Source organism: Leptonychotes weddellii, chromosome 1, assembly GCF_054177405.1.
Source record: "Leptonychotes weddellii isolate Sample4059 chromosome 1, ASM5417740v2, whole genome shotgun sequence".
NCBI classification, from domain to species: domain Eukaryota; kingdom Metazoa; phylum Chordata; class Mammalia; order Carnivora; family Phocidae; genus Leptonychotes; species Leptonychotes weddellii.
Genome location: NC_138369.1, coordinates 47421090 through 47431908, shown reverse-complemented (window position 1 = coordinate 47431908; position 10819 = coordinate 47421090). Strand labels below are relative to the sequence as shown.

Sequence of the window (10819 nt, the reverse complement as noted above, 5' to 3'; positions counted from 1 at the left end):
CCGATGCGGGGCTCGATCCCAGGACTGTGGGATCATGACCTGAGCCGAAGGCAGATGCCTAATGAATGAGCCACCCAGGCGCCCCAAGATTTTATTTTTAAGTAAACTCTACACCCAGCGTGGGGCTGGAACTCACAACCCTGAGATCAAGAGTCACATGCTCCACCGACTAAGCCAGCCAGGCGTCCCTCTTATTGTGGTTTTAAATGTGCACTTGCCTAATGACTAATGATGTCGTATGCTTCTCCTTATTTGCCATCCATACATATCTTCATTGGTGAAGTGTCTATCCAAAGTTTTTGTCCATTTTTAAGTTGGGTTGTTTTCTTGTTATCAAATTTTTATATATTCTGGATACAAGTCCTTTGTCAGATACAATAATCTGTGTTTGGCAAAGGTGTCTCTGTTCACACTGAAGTTTGAGAACCACTGGTATAATGAGTCCTATTTACCCAACATCTAGTTTTAACAATTATTAACACTGTCATATTTATTCCATATATTTTTATCTATGTTGAAATATTTTGTTTTATTTATTACATTTATTATTTTTTAGAGATTTATTTATTTATTTGCTAGAGTGTGTGTGTGTGTGTGTGTGTGTTTGTGTGACCAGGAGAGAGGGGCAGAAGGAGAGGTAGAGAGAGTCTCAAGCAGACTCTGAGCTAAGCACAGAGCCCAAGGCAGGGCTCCATCTCATACCCTGAGATCATGACCTGAGTTGAAACCAAGAGTTGGTCGCTTGACCCACTGAGCCACTCAGGCTCCCCTCTATGTTGAAATACTTTAAAACAAACCCCAGACATGATGAAATTACACCTCTAAATATTTCAGTATGCATTAAAAAAATAGGAACATATTTCTTATCCAACAAAAATACCATTATCACACCTTATAAAATTAAAATGATTCCGTAATTATTAATTTAATACCCACTCCATATTCAAATCTTCCCAATTCCAATGATCTTTTGATTTCAACGAGTACATTTTTGGTTTTGGAAAGCTTTGTTTGGTCCTTTTGCTTATATTCTCATTCTGCTTTCATATGCTGTTCTATCCTTTTCTATTGTGCCTTTTATGTCTCTAATAATTTTAAATCTTTTCAATGTTTATCTGTTACTCAGTCTTCTATTATCTCAGACTCTTGAGGGCTGTTTCTGCTGTCTGGGACATTGATGACTCTCCCTCCCAGGGAACTATTTCCTCATGTGTTTGGTAATTGTTAGATTGTGAGCTCATCTTTAGTGGGGCTTTATCTGTGGAAATCTTATTCAGCCTGGTTGCGAGCAGGTCCCTCCAGGGTCCAGAGAGCATTTGCAATTCCTTCCCCTCAGTGTCTGCCAAGGCATCATTACCAACACCTTGGCTCAGGGATTCTGGAACCAGGGGCGTAGTGTGAATTACAACCTTCGACAGAACCAAGGGGCACATCTCAGGTCACAAATTCTCAAAGGAGACCACCCAAGACCTAGTTGAGACAGACAGGCTCTCTCTTTGGTAGATGCACAGATATTTTCTAAATCCCCACTTTCACTGAGAGTATATCTTTTTAAAGGTCCTGGCTTTCTGCTGGGGTGTGAGTTCCAACTGGGGAAAGTATAAGGGACATCATCTCCTGTATCCTTAAGCTATTAAAACCCAAGCCCTTGGTTAGAGACCAGCTAACACCCTCATTCCTGCTACCACCCCAAAAGGGAAGCCTCAGCATCAGCCTACACTCATCCTACCATTTTTCAGTTTTCTCTTTGTTTTTTGATGAGAAATGTATAGAATTTATAGATCAATCTGGACAGGTGACATCTTTACAATACTGGGTCTTCCAATCAATGAACATGGTCTATTCTTTCATTTATTTTTGTCTTCTTTAATCTCTGCCAAGAATATTATGTATTTTCATGGGCAAAGATCTTGTACATCTTTCTTTAACTATATTTCTAGATATTTGAAGTTTTTTTTTAATAAAGATTTTATTTATTTATTTGACAGAGAGAGACACAGCAAGAGAGGCAACGCAAGCAGGGGGAATGGGAGAGGGAGAAGCAGGCTTCCCACAGAGCAGGAAGCCGGATGCAGGGCTCCAACCCAGGACCCTGGGATCGTGACCTGAGCCGAAGGCAGACGCTTAACGACTGAGCCACCCAGGCGCCCTGATATTTGAAGTGTTTTAATGCTATTGTAAATTGGACTGTTTTTCAAATTTAATTTTCTAATCATTTGTTGCTGGCATATAATAATACAGTTAATTTTGTATTCTGACCTTTAAAATCCCCATATTAATTCTAATCATTTATCTGTAGGTTCTTCAGGATTTTCTGTCATCTGTGAAAAATGACAATTTCATTTCTTACTTTCTAAACTTAATACTTTTTATTTTTGTTATTTGCCTTTTTGCACCGGCAAGACATCCAGCACAAAATTGAGAGAAGTGGTTATACAGACCATGCCTATCTCCTCTCCAGCTCACCCTCTTCATTTCCTGTGAATTCATCTGTGCATCTCAAAGGAGTTTGAAGCTGGAAGGTTTCAGGTTACCTGCTCTGTGAGAATGCCAGAGCCCCTGCCTCCCCTCAGCACCTCCTTGTCTTAGGCACCATGCATATTCTGGATTCTCCTGAATGCCCTGACAGGTAAGGGGAAGGGGGCTCATGCGTCATGCACCAACCAACCACGCTATCCCCTTCTATCTCCTTCACTTCTCACAGTGGCCCTGGGAGGAGGCAGATGCTACCACCGTCACTTCCACTTGACAGAGGAGAAAACTTGTGACTCAGAGGGGCAAAGTCCTTAGCCAAGGCAGCTTCTGCAAAAAGCCAGGACCCGACCCCAGGCCCCTTGCCCATGCCACCCCATGTTCCAGACTCTCTGGACCAGTTTATTTTTTTCACACTCCTTCTCCAGGTCCTTTCTCAGCACAGGACTGAGCTGAGCAAAGACAAGTGACAAACCATCAGGCTGGCAGGTTCTCCCGTGCTGCCCCAGGGGGCCACCCCTCCCAGCACCAGGTATGCTCCTTGGCCTTCCACAGCTTCCTTGAGCCTCACTTGAGCCTGCACATGCCCCCGCCTGTTCTGGAAGAAGAACTCTCCAGCTGCCCTCATCCCTGCAGCTCTACCCTAGCCCAGTGTTAAGATGATGGGCTCAGGGTTCAGCCCAGCCCGAGGGCAGACCCTGGCTCAGCTCTTCACCAGCGGTGGGAAGGCCACTCCTCTCCCCAAGCCTCTGGCCATGGCGAGACCTAACTCGCAGGACCTATCTTCCTTCCTCGGTGGAGGCATGAGGAAGCAGGGCTGGAGAGGAAGCAGGGCTGAAGAGGAATCAGTCCCGGCCAGGGGCAGAAGCTGAGTATCCCATCCCAGCCAGGTCCTTTGCAGGAGAGAGAGGATCAGATTGGGTTTCAGTGGGGGGTGGAGTCAGCCTGGGTCAAGGTCAGGGCTCAGCTTGAGGTCAGGGTCAGGGCTCAGTCAGAATCAGGGACAGGGTTCAAACTACAGCAGGTTTCTCGACCTCTGCACTACTGACATCTTTTTTTGCTAGATAATTCCACGTCGTGGTGGTGGGGGGCTCTCTTCTGCATTGCAGGATGGTCGGCAGCATCCTTGCCCTCTAACCACTAGATGCCAGTAGCACCCCACCGCATCATGACAACCAAACATAACTCCAGACATCGCCAAACATCCCCTAGGGGAGCAATATTTCTCCACCCGACCCCCCGCCTTGACAATCACTGCTCTAGAGTCTGGGTGGGGCCCAGGCTGGGACTGGGTCAGGTTTGGCATGAGGTCAGGATCATGGCCCAGCCAGGATCTCAGGAAGAGGAGACCCTTCACCACCTGCAGCTCTAACCACTGAGAAACCACCCAGCTCCCCCAGCACTCTGCTTCTGCAGACCAAGGCTAGGCTCCCTTTGCTTTCCAGAAGGTAGTTAATAACAAATCAGACAGCAGTTAAGCCCAGAATCATTTCCAGGGCCCCTGGAGTTGGGCCCCCAGCAGCTTTGCTCACTAGCCCCCCTCCACCTCGTCCCCCAGGCCCCTTATTCACACCATCCACCAATTCAGGCAACACGCCATTAAGTATAATGCCTCCCATTACGGTTCCCTAATTTGCACTTCATTTAGATTCAACAAGATGTTAGCTAATAAAATTAAAAAGACTGGGTTCTATCAGCTATGTGACAGCGAACATCTCTGGTATTTCACGTGGGCAATTCTGGAATTAAAATTTGTCTTATCCCCTGCAAATGAGATTCTGCCACTGGAAAATCCCTCTCTCCTGGGCTGTCCTGGGAAGACCAGAGATAAGCTTGCTGGCTCCAGGTTTGAGTCTGGGGAGGGGGGAGGGGGAAGATTATCTCCTAAGGAGAGGACAAGAAAGCAGAGGGTCAAGTTCACCAAATTCAGAGCAGTAGGATCCCAAAGAATGGAGCATGAAACAACAGTGAGTTAAATGTGGTGTTTGGAACCCAGATATTAAAAACAAAAAAATCCAGAAACCTAGAGTGAGGAACAGTGGGATCCCCAAATGTGGACCCCCAAAGCCTGCAGGATGTTGGCTCTGAAAGACAGGACCCATGTCCAGGGTGTCTCTGAGGTGTCCTCCACATTTGGCTTCCAGACTGCCTCTCCTCCCCATCTACACCTCAATATTCGGATTTTGCTCCACGGAAGTGCACGGTGCTGAATTGGGCTGCAATGACTCCACTGGGTCAGAAGTGTCCGGTGTGCTCATCTCAACACTGAGTGACCCCAACTCCCTCCTTTCTATAATTTGTTGCTGGCTTTGGGGGCAGGCTGTGAGCATCTCTTTTCCTGGCCGTCAGGCAGGCTGACTGTGTGCTGCAAACCAGAATTCATACAACTGCGTGCAGACAAAGAGCGGGGGGGGGGGGGTGCAATAAATAGGGAGTGGAGAGAGTCCTCTCTAGGGAAGGCACGTGCATTTTAGTGTGTGGCTTTGATGAGCTCTCTTGGAGACTGAGGCCACTCGGGACAGCTAATTGCTAGATAAGAGGCTTCTGGATATCCAAGACCCCCTACCATATTCAGGAAGGCACCCTATGAGGAATGCTACCATGTTTGCAGATGCCTGTTCACCAACACTGCCCCACTTTCATGAGCATCCCAGGGAGGGGGGAAACTGAGGCAGCATTCAAACCAAGAATCAAGGCAGGGCCGGAATTTCCAATTGGCTGTATGATTTGAGTCTCTATTTCTCCATCCATAAAATAGGGGTGTATCCCCCCCATTGCAGGCTCCAGCCAGCCCAGGCTTGAGAATTTGAGGGAATTATTTTATTTATAGAAAACCCCATGGGGGTTCAGACCCCAGTCCTCCTCCCTCACAGAACCTGCTCGCTCTCTCCCGCTCTGTCTCTTTTTTGTTCTGGGACTTGGTAATTATATGCTTAGAGATGAAGGCTTTTCAAAAACATCTTTCCCACCAATTTTCAGCTGGAAACGTGCATAAAAACAGAGATATTTTTATCCGCGTGTTTCTTTTTTCCCCGTCTCCTCCTTCCAGCAATGGGCAATTATGAGCTTTTGCCTTCAGTCAATCCGTCCTGTAAGAACCCGCTTCCGAGGGAAATGCATTTCCACAGCGATGCCAGCCTGGCCCGGCAGATGCGGGCTGGCCCTTCGTCGGGGGAGCCGAAGGGAGCGAGGCAGTGCTGAGAACACAGGGTACACCTGGTCCCCCGCCCCGCACTGCAGCCAGGGGTGGGCGGCTGCCTTTCTTTTTTATTTTATTTCTCTTGAAAGCTTTGCTAATTTGCCTTCATTATCCCCGTCTCTCTGGGGCCCCAGGAAGCTATTGAGCTTTGACAAAGGGAAAAGGAAGTCTGCCCCTGGCCAGGCTGCCTTTGCCAGGATCCCGCCTCAGCAAGAGAGGGGCACGGGAGGGCGGGGCCACAGACTCAGCAGTGACTGAGCCGAGCTCTCTGGGCCTCAAGGAGGCAGCATTCCGCATCTTGGGGGGGCGGGGGGCGGTACTGAGAAAACGAAGGCCCAGAGGCTCAACCTGAGAAGAAGAGGAAATGACTGAAGGGAGGGCCAGCCACCAGCAGGGCCAGCCCAGCCCCACGCTGAGGAGAAGAAGGGGGCTCCTGGGTCCACCCTTCACAACTGTCCCCAGTGGCCCACGGCCACCTCCGGGGGCAGCAGCTGCTCGCTGTGCCCGCACACCCCCAAGGGATCTGCCAGTCCCAGCTTGGTTGTTCCACCTCGGCAGGCATTGCGGGGGAAAAGGAAGGATGGACTTTGGACTTAGGCCAGCTTCAGATTCTGATTCTAAACCTTGCTGCCCACTGGCTAGGGATCCGGGACAAGTCACTTCTCTCTGAGCCTCAGGCTTCTCCTCCGCACAGTGCGAGGGCTCACCTCCTGGGGCGGTGTGAGGAATTAGTGGGATGATGGGGTATACACAGAAGCCATGAAACTCAGGAGTTCTCTCTCTGCCCCCATCGCTGACCTTGTTAGAAACGTTTTCGTAGATCAATAATGGTAACAACTCCTTCTGATTAAGCGCTGGGTGTTGTGCTAGGTGCTTCGTAAGCACTGTCTCGTTTCATCCTCACTACCTTCTGCGATGGTATGATCAGTATTCCCATTTTACAGAGGGGCAAACCGAGACACACAAAGGTTAACTGACTTCCAATGGTAAGGAGCAGGGTCGAGATTTGAACCCAAGCCATGTTCTATGACCTTTAAAATGATTACCACTTTAGCCTCACGATACTCCTATGTAGTGGGTGCCATTATCATCCCCATGTGATAGATGAGGAAACGGAGGCACAGAGAGGTCAAGGGAACTTCCCAGCGTCACACAACTCTTAAGTGGCAGAGCCATGGGCCCCCTCCAGCCTCCTCCTCCCACGCCATGACAGTCCTGGGGAGACTCCGCCGTCATGCCTATGGCTCTGAGATCCCTGCACTCCAGGCAACAGCCCAGCTCCTTTGGGCACTGCCCACAGAAGGATGCCCCTCAGGCCATTGCAGGCTAGACCAGGGCAGATAGCTGGATGGAGACACATCCGGTACAGGCTGACCTCGGAGTGACAGCCCCGATCCCTGATCCCCACAGCTGACAAGTCTCTCCAGAGGCTGCCTCCCACAGAGAGAGAAGCAAGGAAAGATCAACTTGGCAACAGCATGACCCCTCCTTCTGTTCAATGCATGTTTTTAAGGGAAGCAAGAAATATACCAAGAGATTTTAAAAGTAGATGCCCGATTCACTTGCTGCCAAGGATTGAGAAAAAAGAACATGAAAAAGGAGCGCCAGGCCCACACTTTCCATGCACTAACTCATTTAACTCTGCCGAAAGCGTCAGGAGAGAAGCTCGCCGACTTCCTCATTTTATAGATGCGGGGACTGAGGCCCAGAGAGGTCACTCAGCTGGTGAGCTGCAGAGAAAGGACTGGAGTCCAGATCTTTCTGGCCTCCCAGCAAGCCACATCCTTACCCCTCGGCTGTGCGCTCGCCCTCTAAACACAAGGCTAAGGGACCCCAAAGGAGTGGCACCAGGGAAGCCAGGACCAGCCTCCAGGAGGCCTCGAGGTAGGACTCAAGCACCCAGAGGCTGGGCACAGCAGAGTACCAGGGGCCGTGGGCATGATCTGAAGAGCCTGCCAGTCCACTATCCCCCCTCCATGAGGTGTGTGGGACGCCTGGCACTGGGCCCTGAAGCCACGCCCAGGCTGACATCCCTGCCATGGCCCTAGAGCCCACGGTGACCCCAACATCATGTGGGATGAGGGTGCAGGCTCGAGTCAGGCCTCGGCCTTCTGCCTCTTCTGGGCCGAGGCTCTCCCGCCTCACCCTGAAACCAGCAATATTGAGGAGCATGACCTTAAAACTGGGTCATCAATGGAACCGTTTTATTTCCTGACGGTGGCTGCCTGGGGCAGTAAAAAGATTCATTTCACTCTGTGAAGAATAAAAGCAAAAGTTCTCACCACAATTGACAGTCCCTCGGCCTCCCTGACATCACCTCCTAACACTCTCCCCTTCGCCAGCTCCATTCCAGTTCCCTGGTCTTCCTACTGTTCCCCACACCAGACTTGTGCCCACCCCAGGGCCTTTGCATTGGCTATTCCCTCTGCCCAGAAGGCTCTTCCCCAGGATTCACAAATTCCCTCCCTCACGTCCTTCAGGAATTTGTGGAAATGTCATCTTCTCAGGAAGGTCCTCCCCAATAAACTTGTTGCACAACCTTCCCCCGCACACACACACACATACCTCTAGCACCTCTCATACCCTCCTTTCCTGCTTTATCTTTTTCATGAACTCAACACTATGTAACAGACCTCACTTTTTAAAAAAATGTCATGATCTCATTTACTATCCACCTCTGCCCACTAGGATACCAGGTCCAGAAGGCTGGGTTACGTCTGTCTGCTCACTACCATGTCCAGCATGGAAAGCGTGGCATACGGTAAGTACTCAGTAAATAATATGGAATTCAATTCCTACTTACAGAGTAGGAGGATGGGGATCAAAGAGGTGAAATAAGTTGTTCAAGGTCACAAAATCAGGAAGAGGCAGAGCCAGGATGCAAAGCTGGACCTCCCTGGTTCCACACTGCGGCCTCTGTGATCAAGGGCCTGGGGTTTCCCCGTGGCCACAGCCCCTGCTGTGGGGTAGGAGGTCAGGCCTGCCTGACGATCTAGGCAGTTATGGTGAGAGTCCCTCAGAGGATGGGCGGCCCAGGCCACAGCGGAAGGACTACCCTCCCCTACCCCCGTGACATGCATACACAGCCTGTCTGAGCCTTCCTAGGACCTGGCTGGGCGGCCGGTGCTCACTGAGGCCCAGTAGGCCCTGGGAACAAAGACCACTTTGTGGCAGGGAGGCAGAGAGTGAACACTGAGGGGCTGGAGGTGGAGCTTCCTGCCAAAATCTCTATTCAGGCCTACTGTGCACCCAAGCCTGGTCACATCCCTTTCCGCAGGGGCTTAGGGTTAGTGGGTGGTGAACAAGGCTCCCAGAAGCAAGACAGGACATGTGCAGGCAGGAGTCCATCAGGCGCAGAGAAAGGGCACTGAGCAGTGCGTTTCACAGACCCCAACCCCAAGCCTGGCTCTCACTGAGGAGCTCTGCAAGGGGCCTGACTTCTCGGGGCCTCAGCCTTCCCTGCAAAATGTGGAGAGTGTATGGAGTGGCCACCTGTTGGCTGCTCCTGTCCCCCTTGCTCTTGTCCCCCCCCCCCCCCCAGGGCCTGGCTGGTCAATCAGAGGCCTAGTGATCAGGTCAGGGGTGAGCATGTGATCCAAGTTGGGCCAACAAAAGGTGGCCCTGGGATGTTTGCTGGAACAATTGGAAACAGGTTCTCTTTCCTTAGAGATGACTGACCTGGTTGACCTTAAACTCAAGGGTTATAGGGCCCTCTGGGCACCTCAAAGAGAGGAGTGAGTCTGCATGAAAATGAAGCTTACCTAAAGAGAAGCAGAGACCCAGAGTCCTAATGAGGTTAACTGAGCACCTGGATCCCACTGTGCCTAAGCTCCATCTTTGGACTTTTCTTAAAAAAAAAAAAAGTCTCAGTGCTGACATCAACTATGGCAGATGTAATCATGAGGTTCTGTGGCCTGGGGAGGAGACTAGGGTGAGGACTGCAGTGGTGAGGGTGGGCGTCAAGTAAGTCAACAGAGAGAGAAAAAGCCAGGGAGATGAAGAAGGGCCTTGAACGCCAAGACAAGGAGCTGTGTGGGACACCTGGGTGGCTCAGTCAGTTAGGCGTCTGCCTTCGGCTCAGGTCATGATTCCAGGGTCCTGGGATCGAGCCCCACATCGGGCTCCTTGCTCAGCCACTCCCCCTGCTTGTGCTCTCTCTCTCTCTGACAAATAAATAAATTAAATCTTTAAAAAAAAAAAAAGGAGCTGTGATCAGATTTGAGTTTTAGCAAGCTCCCTCCCAGAGCAGCATGGGGAGGTGGGGTGGAGGCTAGAAGGCCAAGGAAGAGACTGGGGCAAAGGTCCAGGCAGGCAATGCTGAGGTCTGAACCCAGGTGGAGGCCATAGGCCCATGAGGTGGGGGAAGACACCTCCCCGGTAGTCCTCCAGGGGAAGTCTCCAGGGCACTACTGACCTTGTGGCTCTGACCACTGCAGGACAAGCTCACCCCACTAACCTGAGCCTTAGGTCGAGAGAACAGATAAATCCAGGCCAGGAAGGCAGTGCCCCCATTAATAGTGTAGTCCCCAGGAGGGAGCAGGGGCAGACTACACGGGGTCAAATCCCAGCTTTGCTACTTCTGGCTGTGTGGCCTTGGACAAGTCATTTAACACCTCCATGCCTCAGTTTCCCCAGCTGTGAAATGGAGAGAAGAATAGTACCAAATTCACAGTATTGTGAACATTAAGTGAGAAAATGCACAGAAAGAGCTTAGAACAGAGCCTGGCACAAAGTCAGATCTCAAGAGCTGTCAGCTACTATTATTATCTGTGTTATTATCTGGGGACCTGGGGGTGGCCCTGTCTCTGCCCCTGGCCATGGGTGTGGAGTGGGAGACTAAGTTCACTGGGCTATAAAAGTCATCTGGGTGCCAGTCCTGGCTTGGCCGCTTCACCGTAGCTGTGGGGCCTTGGGTGGGCAACGCCCCCCCACCCCCGGAGCCTGTTTCCTCATCTGTCCATTGGGACCACAGCCCCTGCCCTTGAAACTGTTTCAAAGAGGTACCATCAAAAGTATGTTGAGTGTGGGAAGGGATCAACAGGGGTAGCGCCAGCGTGACCTGCTGGTGGCTCTTGATAAGCTGGGGGAGGGGGGAGCAAGGGAGGAAGGCAGCCCAGCAGGATGAGGCTGGAGAGACAGGCAGCCAGC

General features: G+C 50.8%; 1 protein-coding gene across 3 annotated transcripts in view; it reads right to left on the bottom strand.

Moving 5' to 3' along the window:
* GRIP2 (glutamate receptor interacting protein 2) overlaps window positions 1-10819 on the bottom strand; it is a 42192-nt gene that overhangs the window by 30862 nt on the left and 511 nt on the right. The window lies entirely within an intron of this gene.